Here is a 14,056-nt window from a genome sequence, read left to right as displayed (position 1 = left end):
GGAGTCTTGCTCTGTCGCCCAGGCTGGAGTGCAGTGGCCGGATCTCAGCTCACTGTAAGCTCCGCCTCCCGGGTTCACACCATTCTCCTGCCTCAGCCTCCAGAGTAGCTGGGACTACAGGCGCCGCCACCTCGCCCGGCTAGTTTTTTGTATTTTTAGTAGAGACGGGGTTTCACCGTGTTAGCCAGGATGGTCTCGATCTCCTGACCTCGTGATCCGCCCGTCTCGGCCTCCCAAAGTGCTGGGATTACAGGCTTGAGCCACTGCGCCCAGCCCAAATAGACATATTTTTAAAAATCCACACAATCATGGTAAATTAACCTGACTATAAATAATTTCTCCGTAACTTCTCCCAGGTGGACTATAAATAATTTAAGGAACTATAAGGCAATGGAAAAGTCAGACCACTCTGGAAGATCTTTCCCATGCCCCGTCTGTCCCCCTTCTCCACCCCACAGGCACCTGAGCAGTCTCAGGGTCCTGCTCAGCCTTGCTGCTGGCTGTGGAAAAGGGCCAGTCAGGAAACAACCAGAAATGGAAACACATGAGCCAAAAAGTCACGTGAGCAAAACTCTTTTTTTTTTTTTTTGGAAGAGACTACTACCTCTCTCCCAAATGGTGGCAACAAAAGCTTCAATAACCTGAGTCTTCCCTTTCTGCCATCTTGTTACTTGTGCTAAGAATTCCGTGTCTCCCTTGAAGGAGGGAGGTGGGACAGGTGAGAGTGCATGTTATCACAACGCTTCGCAGCTGGGGCCTCGGCCTTGCTAGTGGCCCCTGGATCGGTGGAGATGCCTGTGGAAGCCTGTCCGGTGTCCAGAGGGCAAGAGGGCGCCTGTGCTCTTGCCAGGAAAGCCGTGACTGGACAGCAAGAGGTCGCCAGAGGCACAGACAGACCTCACTCTCCTCCCATCTTCGGCTTCCACCTTTGGGCTCCCTTTTCAATAGGCGACCATCTCTCATTTTAACAGATGATCAAAAATAAACAGGATCTTCCCACTCTACTTTGACACAGAGGCAAACACCACAGGGAACAGTGATTGGACACACAGACAAAGATGCTGGCCTTTGTACACACACTGCCCTTAGGGCCACACCCCTGGCCCACTATGCTACAGGCTGAACTCATTTGTTTAAAGTGATGAAAAGCCACACTAAGTTTTCCTTCTTTATTCTTGCAAAAGTCAGGCCAGATGGTTTTGTGAAAGCTCACAGTATGACATCAGTCAACTCTGCAACCAAAACACTGTACCACCTTCAAAACCTCCACACAGGAGGAGAATGGGCGGTTGCCATTATAGCAAATAACTTCTAAGGGGCCTGACGGTTTTAAATATTCAATTACTCACTTTTTGGGGAAACAAAAAGGCTTTTTAATCAAACCTTCTGATTCTTTCAGTTACTAAAATGAAAGTCTCAGCAAAATAGGCCCCAGACTTGGAAGAGAATTGGTGTGACCTGTAAGAAGGTGTGTGTATTTATTACATATGTTTGAAACCACTACCCAGTTTAAGAATCAGAACACTGACACTACCCAAGAAGCCTTCCCCGTGCCCCTCCCTGATCATACACACCTCCCTGGCTCTAGATATAACCACTATGCGGACTTTCAGCATAACCATTTGATATAGTTTGGATGTTCTGTTCCCTCCAAATCTCATGTTGAAATTTGACCTCCCATGCTGGAGGTGGGGCGCGGGGGAAGTGTTTGAGTCACGGGGGTGGATCCCTCATGAATGTCTTAGTGCTGTCTTTGTGAGTTCTCACTTGGTTCACGTGAAACCTGGCTGTTTAAAAGGGAGTAGCACCTCCCACTTCTCTCTCTTCTCTTTCACCATGTGAGACACTGGCTCCCCCTTCACCTTCAGCCACAAGTGGAAGCTTCCTGAGGCCCTCACCAAAAGCAGATCCTGGCACAGTGCTTCCCTCACAGCCTGCAGAACAATGAGCCCAAATCAACCTCTTTTCCTTATAAATTACCCAGTCTCCAATATTTCTTTATAGCAACCCAAGAACAGACTAGTATGTCATTCATTCCTTTTCTTTACAGTTTTGCCATTTATAAACCTAATCTATCAGTACACAATATATTGCTGTGTTGCCTGTTTTCCAGCTTTATATAAATGCAATCATGCTACAGGTTGAACACCTCGAGTCAGAAAATCAGAAATGCTCCCAATTCCTAAAGTCTTTGAACACCGACACGACCCTACCACAAGTGGAAAATTCCACACCTGACGTCACGTGACAGGTCTCAATCAAAGCCCGTCAACACTTTATGTACAAAATTATTTAAAATATTGTATAAAATTACCTTCAGGCTATATGTATAAGGTATATACAAAACATAAATGAATTCTGTGTTTGGTCTTGAGTTTCATCCTCGAGAGCTCTCATTTTGTATATGCAAATATTCCAAAATCCAAAAATATCCGAAATCCAAAACATTGCTGGTGCCCAGCGTTTCAGAGAAGGGATGCTGGAACTGTACTTGCGTTCTCCCATGACTTGCCTCCAGTCTGCATGACTCATCTACATTGATGTGCGTGCTGAGTTTTATTTAATACAGTTTCACTGTTGCATAGTGTTCCATTCGATGACTACAACATGAACTTATTTTGGCAATCTTGTAAGTGAACAATTGTTTTGTCTCTCATTTTTGCTATTATAAATAATGCTGCCATGAACAGCCCCGTCCGCTACCCCAGAACTCACTGCCAATGTATCTCCAGGCCTAGAGATATGTCAGGGTTAAACAGCTGGCTTACTGTTTACACACCTGCCCAAGTTTACGAGTTAATATCAAACTGTTTTCCCAAATGATTGTACTCCACATCCTCTTTGAAGCTTGTATTGTCCGTCAGACCAGTCTATGTATTTAAGGATCCAACCATTTGCTGCTACCTTTTACCAAATGAGTGGAAGAAGAATACAAAAGCAGGCATATTAGTGGACAAGAGATTAATCTGAAATCAATTTTGGAGTCTAAACTCTCTGAACTAATAAAACAGCAAACTAGATTTTCATACTTTGCTTTAAAAGTGTGAGACCGAAAGAACAGGATACCCCATTGTTTCCCTTTCTATTTCTGTCTTAACTGAATTCCTCTAATAGTGCCTCCCATTTAAGATTCACTACAAGTAAGTGCCAAAAAGGAACCGCTGGGGATACCTGCCCATAAACTCCGTCTCCAACCTCCAAGTGGTCTGGGTTCCAAAACTTTGTTAAGAAGACTGCTGTTTCTCAAGTTTTAAAACTTTTTTTTCCCATAGAAATAATGCTACAGGTTGGTATTAGAGCCTGAGAGGAGCCCACCAAAGCCTGTTTAATATACAATAACCCACTTATGCTACTGGTGTGGGTGGAGAAGAAACAGGAGGAGGAGGGTGGAGACCAAAAACCTTTCTGCCTTTCTCAAGGGAGGACAGAGCCAAGACCAATGGTAGAAAGATGGCCTGGCCATCCACAGGACTCCCCACTTCCTGCATCCTTCCTTTCCAGGCACCTCATACGGCACATTGCCAGAATACACTACCCAGACAAGGCGATCACGGTCCTCCACGGAGCAAGTAGTTCCTGAGGGTTTGAGGCCCAAGACTTCTTTATACCTCTTAAAAACTACTGAGGATCCCGGAGTTCGAGACCAGCCTGGCCAACATGATGAAACCCCGTCTCTACTAAAAATACAAAAATTAGCCAGGCGCCTGTAATCCCAGCTGCTCGGGAGGCTGAGGCAGGAGAATTGCTTGAACCTGGGTGGCAGAGGTTACAGTGAGCTGAGATCACGCCACTGCACTCCAGCCTGGGTGACAGAGCAAGACTCCATCTTGGGGGGGGGTGGGGGTGGGGTTGGGCAGGGAGCTACTGAAGGAAAAGCAACTGGATCTATCAACAGACATGGCATATAAAGCAAAGGCCTTGACATACTGAAGTGTCTGCAAAGAGTCTTACATAAAAGATGCTTAATTTTTAATAACACAAAATCTTGAACAAGGCACAAAATTGCCACAAGTTTACAGTAAGAAAGTAACCTTTTCTTTCTGTAAACTTTTGCTTTACGTGGGTTCTACTTATTACTTACTTTACTATTCTGTCAACCTAATATCTAGATATCTCATATGGGTATTTACCATATTAGAAATTAAATCTGAGAGAAATTTTTAAAATAATTTCTTCTAAGTAATAATAAATTCATTACATATTAACATAAAATACTTTATCCCAAAAAAAAAAAAAAATCAGAAAGAAGGCCAGCACTGTTTCACACTTTGGAGACTCCCTTTAATGTGTGGTTTAAGAGAACTCATCTAAACTCTCACATATGTTTCTGTCTTTGATCTGTTGTGGTGTCACATGTCAGGCAGCCTCTGGAAGACTTCAGCATACACTTTGGAGAGAATGAGAGTGAGAAATAGCTAGCTCAGACTTAATTTGCCTGTTGTGAAAATAGTTTTAACTCAGAGATTCCCTACAAAGGTCTTAGGGAGCCCAAGGGGTTCCTGGGACCACACTTTGAGAACGACCACTTTAAGGGCACACTCTTCAAACACTGTTGATCAAGAATCCCATCACTGGCCAGGTGTGGTGGTTCATGCCCGTAACCAATCCCAGCACTTTGAGAGGCCGAGGCGGGCAGATCACGGGAGCTCAGGAGTTCAAGACCAGCCTGGGCAACATGGCAAAACCCTGTCTCCACAAAAAAAAAATCAGCCGGGCATGGGTGTACGTGCCTGTGGTCCCAGCTACTCGAGAGGCTGAGGCAGGAAGATCACTTGAGCCCAGGAGGCAGACGGTGCAGTGCACCGAGATCACGCCACTGCACTCCAACCTGGGTGACAGGGTGAGAGATGTCTCAAAAATAAATAAATAAATAAAATCCTATCACTAAAGAATTTCACTACGTAGCCTCAATCCTAAATTACACAGGTACTATACTGTACTAGTATAGTATGTATGTAGTAACACATACCCCTAAATAGGCATTTAAAAATAAGCCATAAATAAGTATTTCTTAAAAGATTTTTCTATTTTCTTCCCATACCCAGAAGACCATGGTGCACATGGCAAGCGCAGAGCTCCTGTCCTCCTTGAAATCAGCATTTCCTTTTCTTGAGCAAAGTCTGTCTTGACTATTGCTGGAGTAACAGTGATACGACCAGAGTCACTTGCATCAGTGGCTAAAAATTGTGCTGATACAGAAGCTACTTCCCTGGTTAAATGAATGGCTAATTGTAGTTTTGGGGCCAGGCTGCCCAGTGAGGCGAAATGATAGCAGTGTGCATGGCGGTACTGCAAGTCCAGGAGTCCCAAGTATACAAGCCCGTCTTGCTGGGTCTGCCCTGGGGTCAGCTCCCCCATGGTTTGCCTCCTTCCACTCCCCTCAACTTCTCCCCCAATGAATGGCACCTAGGGAGGCTGGCCAAGGCAAGAAGGCTGCACAACCTTGTCCCTCTGCTCCCCCGTCAGTGAGCTGCAGAAAGCCCGGGGCCAGGCTGCTCCAGAAGGATGATGCCCTCTGGTTTAAAAATAAACACATATATTCCTGGTTTATATGCAAGTAATCCCATTTAAAGGGAGTACTTCAGATCTAGAAAGGTCAGTTTGAAAGGAGATGTCTCAGGGATGGTTTTAATCGTTTCCTGGGCTCTCCTGCCATCTTTTGTTCTTTTTAAGAGAAGCAGCAACAGAAAGCACAGGTACCACTGAAAAAGGACACAGATGACGTCCCTCGGGGATACAGGTGAGACCTGTTATAGAATGTGAGTTCAACCTCTGGGGCATGCCTGCCACTCTGACATCCCGTGGCAGGCCAGTTACAAGGCCTGCCTTTCAGTGGGCACCTAACAGCAAACACGGTTGAGCAGCCACCCTGAAAATCACCAAGAAGGTGGCAAGTCTGCAGGCAGGAAGTCTAGTATGGTGGCCAGGTGTTCGGTGAGGCCACAGCTGGAGAGACAGTGAGAGAGGAATCGATGTAGAATTATCAGGAAAGAAAAGCAACTGGATCTATCAACAGACATGGCATGTAAAAAGCAAAGGCCTTGACATACCGAAGTGTCTGCAAAGAATCTTATATAAAAGATGCTTAATTTTTAATGAGACAAAAATCTTGAACAAGGCACAAAATTGCCACGAGTGAGTTTACAGTAAGAAAGTAAGCTTTTTCTTCTGTAAACAAGTATAAACAAAGCCCAACTGATTATTGTTTCAATGTCATATTTTACAGCATCTGGTTAAGAAGGTACCACAACTTGGGAAGGGCTTTTTTTTTTTTTTTTATGTTGTCTCTTTCAAAACCATCTGGTAAGGCTCCACTGTCATTTCAAAAGTTGGTCAAATGTAGTCACATCCAGTCACCTCTACCTCAGCCTCCTCTCAGGTTGTAGAAAGAAAACAGATGCAGTCTTTCTCAAATGATCTGTTCCTGATCCCATGGCTTCTGTTGACACCTGCTGCATCTGTTAATTAAGCCAACCCCATCCTCACACCTTCCCTCTGCAGGTGAATTCAAGGCCCCAGCTGTTCCGACCTCCCAGGGTAGCTTCGAGGTGAGCAAGGGTGAAGGCTCAATAAATGAAAAGACGCCCCACCTCTTCTCTCCCTACACCCAGTCAATGAGGAGCCTACGCCATCCAGAGGGAGAAAGAGGGGCCTTTACAAAGAGGCTGCCCAGCCTCTGGTGCCCCAAGGCTGCAAGTGGCTGTGGAGAGGGAGGAACAGATGCACAGGCCCAGCACAATAGTGGCAGCACCAACAAGTGCTCCTTGCCATCTCCAAATTCTACAAAGACCATGGTAGTTTAAAAATGTGGGATTTGGGTGCTATGATTTTTAATTTTATAGGAGTCACGCTCTGTCAGGTTACATGCTGCCCGTGTGTACTGATCAAAATCAGTAGGGACACAGCTTAAGGGAGGGGTCCCTAGAGGCATGGGGCTGGAAGCCTGGGCCATTCCATTGTGTTCCTAAGAGGTTCTACCAATACATTCAAGACAGTTTCACTTTTAAAATCATCAACTATGAAACCAAGGAAACCTTGTAACTTGTTATATCTGACACGTAGTAGCACCTGATCACGATAATACCATCCTCAGGAAAGCCAGGCCCAAGAGCAGAAAGCTGTCGTGGCCTCATCAAGCCTCAGTGGCTGAGGGCTCACACCCCTCACCCCAAATCTCATGTTTTCTTTAAAGAAAAAAATAACGGGGATCAAATTCAAAGGGTTCCCCTCACCCCTCCTCTGTCTTCTGTGTGTTCCCTTTTCTGACATGGAAGGGCCTGAGCAAACCATTTCACCTCTCCTGGCCGCAGCCCCCTCCTGTTAAGCCACGTATTTCAAAAGGCTGCCGGAGAATTCAGTGAGAAAATGTATGTAAAGTGTTTAACTCAGCTGAGCAAATCTGGGCACTATCGATGGCAGCTATTAAATCAAACTGCCCTAAATCAAACAAGATGCAATGGTGACCACAGAGAAAGGCACAACCAAAAAGCAGCACCATAGGAGGATTCAGTTTTCCTTGAAAAGGATGTGCTTCTATGTACCCACAGCTGAACACGGTACAGCCTCTCCATCCCTCTCGAGTGTACAGGCTCGGGTGCCCTCAGAACTCATGAGAAAGCAGGGGAAGGGAGGGAAAAGCCCAAGCTTTGGGCATTTTACTCCTCTAATAAATAGGCAAGTGGTTGCTAATGGCAACAGAGCATCTCCTCCCCCAGTGCTAATTTGTGGGCATAAAGAGAGGCTCCATAGCGCTGTACAAGAGGCTACTCTGGTCATTTTTCTGCATAAAAGCTACCACTGCAAATTCAGCTGTAAAGCCAGCCACACATTGCCCTCATTAACAGGCCTACCCAGATGAGGGACAGCCCTGGCCAGGGGGAGCAGGCATGCCAGGAAAATGCAATTTAATTACAAACGCACAGTCACTCTGAGCCGATCAAGTGCTGGCAGCGCAGAGGTGGCTCAGAGGTATCCGTGAAGACAGTGACGGCATGCTGGCCACGTGGCCAGCAGCTAAAGGGATTACATCATCTCCTTTGTGCAAAGATGAACTGCGGGAGGAGCAACTGCTCGCCGGTTTAAACACCTCACAGAGCGGCGCTACAGAGGGCTGCAGTTTCTTTTGGTGTAAACTGCCCTTATTTCTCCCTTGTGTCAAAAATAAAATCTGCTCCAAAAGATGAGACAATAAAGCAGCCTGGACTTCTCTAACAAATTCCTATTTGTCATTTCCCTGTGCCTTTTCAAGCACACTATTTAACAGGATAATTGCTAAAGTGGAAAGGGGGAAAATTGGTCTTTTTATGAACTTGGTGTGAAAATCAGCGGAACATGCATCTCATCCAGATCACTCCAGCTTTCCATTCTGAGGGTGGGTGATTTATACCTTGTCTCCATGTTCTCTCCCACCATAAAAGGAAGCTGCTCTGGGTGTCAGGCAGCTTGAGGATGCAGGTTTTTAAACCAATCCTCGTGCAGGGCTGTCACTGGGTCCAGAATGCTGTTCTGCTCATTTTTACATAATTCTATTAAACCAGCAAGGCAAGCATCAGCTCGGAATGACGTTATCACCAAGAAACCTGCTCACAAAATGTGTCCTGCAAGTAAACATGCCTGCCCTTTACAGCTGCTCTCCATCTCACCATCCGACCAAGTATTTATGCCAAGGGGTCGGACCAGCTGCTCAACCTCAACACATGCAAATTAAACTTACATAAAGGAACAAATGAAGCCTGAACCATGCGAACCCGTTCTCCACGGGCAATTCCCTCCTCGAAAGTCCAGAAAGTTCAGCTATCTTTCAAGCTGAAGCAACGATGGTGCCTCCCTCCCGACCCCACTCCACTCACTCTGTAAACTGGCATTTGCCTGGAGTGGTGGGTAGTAGCAAATGGGTAAGCCTAACCACTGACTGGCTGCCATCAGCTTCCTACCGACAACCTCCCGCAATACGGAATTTCAGGATGGCTCTGGAACTCAGAAATCAACTAAATCAGAAATCATTCTCAACCTTTCCAAGTCTGTTTACCAACAAGACTCCATTTCTGTTTCTCTTGTACATTTCCACTGTTTTCCTTCATAGGAAAAGCCACACATCCGCAAAACCGACAAGTCAGCCTGTCTCCAGCCAAGGTTAGCACTGCCAAGACTGCCCATCTATTCTCAACCTATGGGCACCTCAGGCAGGAACTACGTACATCTAGCTCACCTGGACCCCCGTGTTGAGCACAGTACCTCACCTGGACAGAAGCTCAGCAAATCTTTTTTGAGGGCTCTCAGTCTGGTGAGAGAGATCACCACCTTCAGGAAGTCAGCCAGGCTTGGAATCAAACCCCAGAAGTGCCATGTCCAAAGTTAATACACTCCTTAGAACTTTGGAGCCATTGTCCATCAAACGGGGCTCAGAATTTCTTATTCGTGGGCTTGCTCTGAGGATTTCAGGAGAAGTCTGTAAAGCATTGAGCACCACTCTGGCACACCAGTAGTGTCCACCAATGTCAGCTCTGATGACCTGTTCCAAAGCAGAGCCCAGTGTAGCAGTTCCTGACAATGAGGGAGGATGAACAAGAAAGGTGGGCAGCAGTTGGGGGCCCCTTCGTGGACAGCGCTTGCAAGGGGCTCCCCTCAGGAAACTGACTCCCAGGCCCCAAGCTGCCTTCTGTTCCAGGCAGGCCTTGTCCTCCTCACCTATGGCAGCAGGTGCGGGGACACTGCCTGGGGCCCCGGATCTATTTAATCCACACAGTCAACATAAAATTAACCATTCAAGTAATGAATGGATCAAATCACTTTATTTTACTTTCCTAATCTACTCAATGTCACTTCAAATTGGCAGTGGATGTTACTAAAATGCGTTCAACACACTTCGCAAGAGCAACTGTCTGAACAAAAGGGTTTGCTGTAAGAGTTCAGTTACCTAATGCCTAAGGTTTGACATTCCATTTGCAATGTTTTAAGTGGAAAGGTAATAACATTAAAGCATGATTCCTTCAAAATCTAATTTTGATGATTTTAACTTGGTGCATTACCAACTCCTAACTCTATGATTTCCTAATATACCATGAAGTACAAGACCCATTGAAACTTCCCACACTCATAAGCTAAAAACAAGGCAAAATGGTAGCCAATAACTGAGCCGCAAGGAAGGGGCAGTGGTCTATACTTCTTTTTTTTTTTTTTTGAGGCAGAGTCTCACTCTGTTGCCCAGGGTGGCGTGCAGTGGCACAATCTCGGCTCACTGTAACCTCCACCTCCCGGGTTCAAGTCATTCTTCTGCCTCAGCCTCCCAAGTAGCTGGGACTACAGGCACATGCCACCATGCATGGCTAATTTCTGTATTTTTAGTAGAGATGGGGTTTCACCATATTAGCCAGGCTGGTCTTGAACTCCTGACCTCGTGATCTGCCTGCTTCGGCCTCTCAAAGTGCTAGGATTACAGGTGTGAGCCACCGTGCCCCGCCTAGTGGTCTATATTTCTTCTGCTTCCCTCTCTATATTTAATTTATATATCTAAGCCCATGTATTCCAACTCATCGACTTTACTGTCAAAATAGCATGCTCTTCTTAGCACAGACTATAATGTCCTAAAACAAAATTAACACCTATTTTAAGTGCAATATAATGCAAAATCTTATATGACATATACCAATCAAATATGTATGTATCCTATAAGAAATCTACCATAAAATTCAGTAAATTTTCCCAAACAGGGTTCAAATGATCCAGAGTTTCTTCAACATCACTTCAAGTCTTGAGTTAATCTAAAAGAACATATTCCTTAAAATACTTTTATATCTTACCGTAATAGGATATACGAATTAGTAAGACTTCATTTAAAGCTGAAACCCTCATTTAAAAGTATATTTCTACATTTGGAAATAACTGAAATGCATATTAACCTGTTTCATAGTCAAGGCGAATCTTCCCCTAATTCTGAAGTTTACATCCACACATCACAACAATGGATTACAGATACAATGCCCAGCTGTGACAGCGACAGGACATCTCCATGTCTCGATTTGGCCCGGGCTCCAGCCGAGGGCAGTAGAGGGAAGGGACCACACAGGCTAACACCGACGCACGTGGAGAAAGCTCACTGAGAGGCCGCCAGGCCTGCACAAGGCAGGTGCCAGTCCTTGCTCAGCGGGTTGAGCTGTGGGGAAGGGTGGGGGGGTGGGACAGACAGCAGTGGCCCGCTACCTGTAGTTTGGGAGGACGCGCACTGCTGGTGTGGACACAGGAACACCAAGGAGCGAGGCCAGGAGGACTGCCTGCAAGGCAAAGGGACTCATCGAGCGAGGCAGCGAGGCGAGCACCTTCGGTGTGCACTCTGAAGGGGAGTGGTAAAGGTGGCCAGGAGTGGGCACCGCCATGCCGAGGAACATTCCAGGAGGTTGTGTGGGGGGTGTCTCTGAAGAACCAGAGACAGGTGCAGAGACAGAAGCAGAGCACAAGAGAATGGCAGGGAATGACTGAGTCAAAAGAGTGTTGCCCTTTTCCTTCTTCCTTATCCCTAGCCCCAGGATGGAGGAGCCGCAGGGAACAGGAGGCGAAGGGTGACTGGAGAGGGAAGCGGAAGAAATACAGCCCCTTCCCGGAGGCTGGCCCACAGAAAAGGGGCAGGCCTGAGCTGGAAAGAAGAGGTCTTCCAGTGGGTGAAAGAGTGACATTCTGGTTGAGACTGGCTTGGGCTCCTTAATGCCTACAGCACTGACTGTTCCAATATCCAAAAGAGAAGTGACAGCCACAGGATCTGCCTGAGAAATCACCAACAGCAGACACAGGGAAAGTGAAGCCCATTCCTGGCTGCGCTTTCCAAGTTCCAGTGAAGAGGTTATGTGACTTTATTCACAGACTTCGTATTTTAAAATATGAACAAAGTTCCACAAATACATGTACCTCCAGCCCTGAATGATGTTAAACCCCGGAGTTTCCCCTAGTTTGATGGCTAGTAAACTTAAGAGAAATGAAGTAGCAGAACTTTAATACTGTTGATCCTATAATTATGTTTTATTTTCTATCTTTAAAAGGCATTGTTTCTTTTGAACTTTCACCTTCTGATTTAAATTGTTTCAAAGCATACAACGAAACTGTAACTTTATCAGATAGAAGAAATGGTTTAAGGTGAGAGAGGAAGTAAAATTTATCAGGAATTTAAGTAAATCAAGGGAGTGGATAATGACTGTTTTTCCCCTTATATCATTAACTGGGAGTTACTTCCAGAATAATAAGCAATGCTGAATGTACACTCTAACCTAGGAGGATTCGATCTTGTCCTAAATGGAACAGACATCAAAAATATTCAACACCCGAAATAGGCATCTAATTCCATTGCCTGTATCATTTACCTGGAATGGACATCACCTGGCAACCTGTGCTTTGGGAAGGTCAAATTCCTGGCCGGAAATGATGGCAGCACACCAGGGGTCACCAGCTATCCTGGATCTGTGGCACAGGCCAGAATATCTATGCCTGCCCTCCATTTGCCCCATGTTCTTCTCAGGGACCTCTGTGTGCATAGGAGGAGACAGCCTCACAATCAGTCCACTCAGGGCAGCAGAAACGGTCAGGAAGAGCGTGTCTATTGCAAAGGCCACTGATCTGCAGACAAGACTCTCCACGCCGAGGCATCTCCAATTCAGTAGCGTAGAACTGTCACCAGCTTGGTCTGACATACACTATCTTTAAGCAATGACAAGCACAGCTCTCAAGAAAACAAGGTTTTTGTTAGCAGCTGCCTCAAAAATAATATAAGCCTTTCTTTTCTTAATCCAAAAGTGGAGGAGGGGAATGAAGAGAACTGCAAGCACTCCCCTGAATAAGAAACTTTGTGGTTGCAGAAAAAGACTGAACCATTTGAAAACTGTACACTGATCCTACCACACACATTCAAGAACGTCCCAATTGAAATAAGAAACTTCAGTGAAAGAGAGCTCAGATTTCTAGGGTTTACTAATGGAGAAACTGTGCCAGCATTTTCAACAGGTGCAAAGGAGCTTTCACAATAACCTAATTTAAATACTAGGGATAAATGGGCATACCACAGAACGGCGAGTGGATGTTCAAAGTTGAGAACAGTGAAACCCTTACACAGGAACAATATTAGAGAAGTTGATCACGGCAAAAGCTATCTTTTCATCGACTCAAAAAACTGGCTGGCTTTTCCCAAGTCTGTCAGTAATATTTTAGTGTTTGCTGTAGAGAATTGTGGATGCACAGCTCCTGATGTTCAAGTACTTAACTTGGAGCTGCATCCACCTGGGCCTATCTCAGACTCTTCCTGGGGCTATACCTCCCCTAGCTGCCCTTGCAGCGCACCCCCTCTGCCTATGCCTCTCACAGACCCGAAACCTCATTTACCCTGTGCTCCCTGTTCCACTAACTGCAACCTCCCTGTATAAGCCTGACCCAATCCTCACTGATTCCACCTGAATACACCAAGGACCTGCAGCAATCCAAGCTGATGGCAAGGAGTGGAACGTGGAGTTCCCAGGTGCCGCTTCTTGCCACTGTGGGCTGTGGTGAGGAGTCAAACATGGTCCCACAAGCTCAGCAGAATTTCAAATTTATTTTAATAATTAATGCTTATTTTCTCTGACATTCTTAGTACTGCAGTTCAGCAAAATTATAGGACAAGACAATTTCTAGGGCTGGCCTGAGAGCCTAGCCATATAGATAACAATTCCACAGAAAAATCATGTTCTAGAATGTGAATAACCAATTTGGAAAAATTGGCCATACGGTGCTTCTAAGTATTCTACATACTACTATGAAAACCCAGTATCTTTAATAGTCTCAAAAGCAAGCATCTAATTTCTACATTCTCTATAGCTTCAAAGATAGCCTCTTCCATGATGTTTGCCCCATTTACAGCAGACAGTGCCGAACCAGCAATCAGAAATCCCATGCATGAAACGGGAAATTACAACTTAGAAGTGCATTCCCCAAATTGGCAACTTCAAATGCAAAATACCACACAACCTTGTAAATATCTTTGTGAAAAACAGATTATAATTTTAAGTTATTAAGATCTCCCTTCATGAACCTAAAAGATCAA

At 45.4% G+C, this 14,056-nt stretch overlaps 1 protein-coding gene across 1 annotated transcript in view; it reads right to left on the bottom strand.

The window, feature by feature from the left end:
* Nucleotides 1-14,056, bottom strand: part of TRIO (trio Rho guanine nucleotide exchange factor) — a 365,512-nt gene that overhangs the window by 251,537 nt on the left and 99,919 nt on the right. The window lies entirely within an intron of this gene.

This window comes from Piliocolobus tephrosceles, chromosome 4 (genome assembly GCF_002776525.5).
Source record: "Piliocolobus tephrosceles isolate RC106 chromosome 4, ASM277652v3, whole genome shotgun sequence".
Lineage (NCBI taxonomy): Eukaryota > Metazoa > Chordata > Mammalia > Primates > Cercopithecidae > Piliocolobus > Piliocolobus tephrosceles.
The sequence above is the reverse complement of the archived record's forward strand: the minus strand, read 5'-3'. Positions and strand labels throughout refer to the sequence as shown.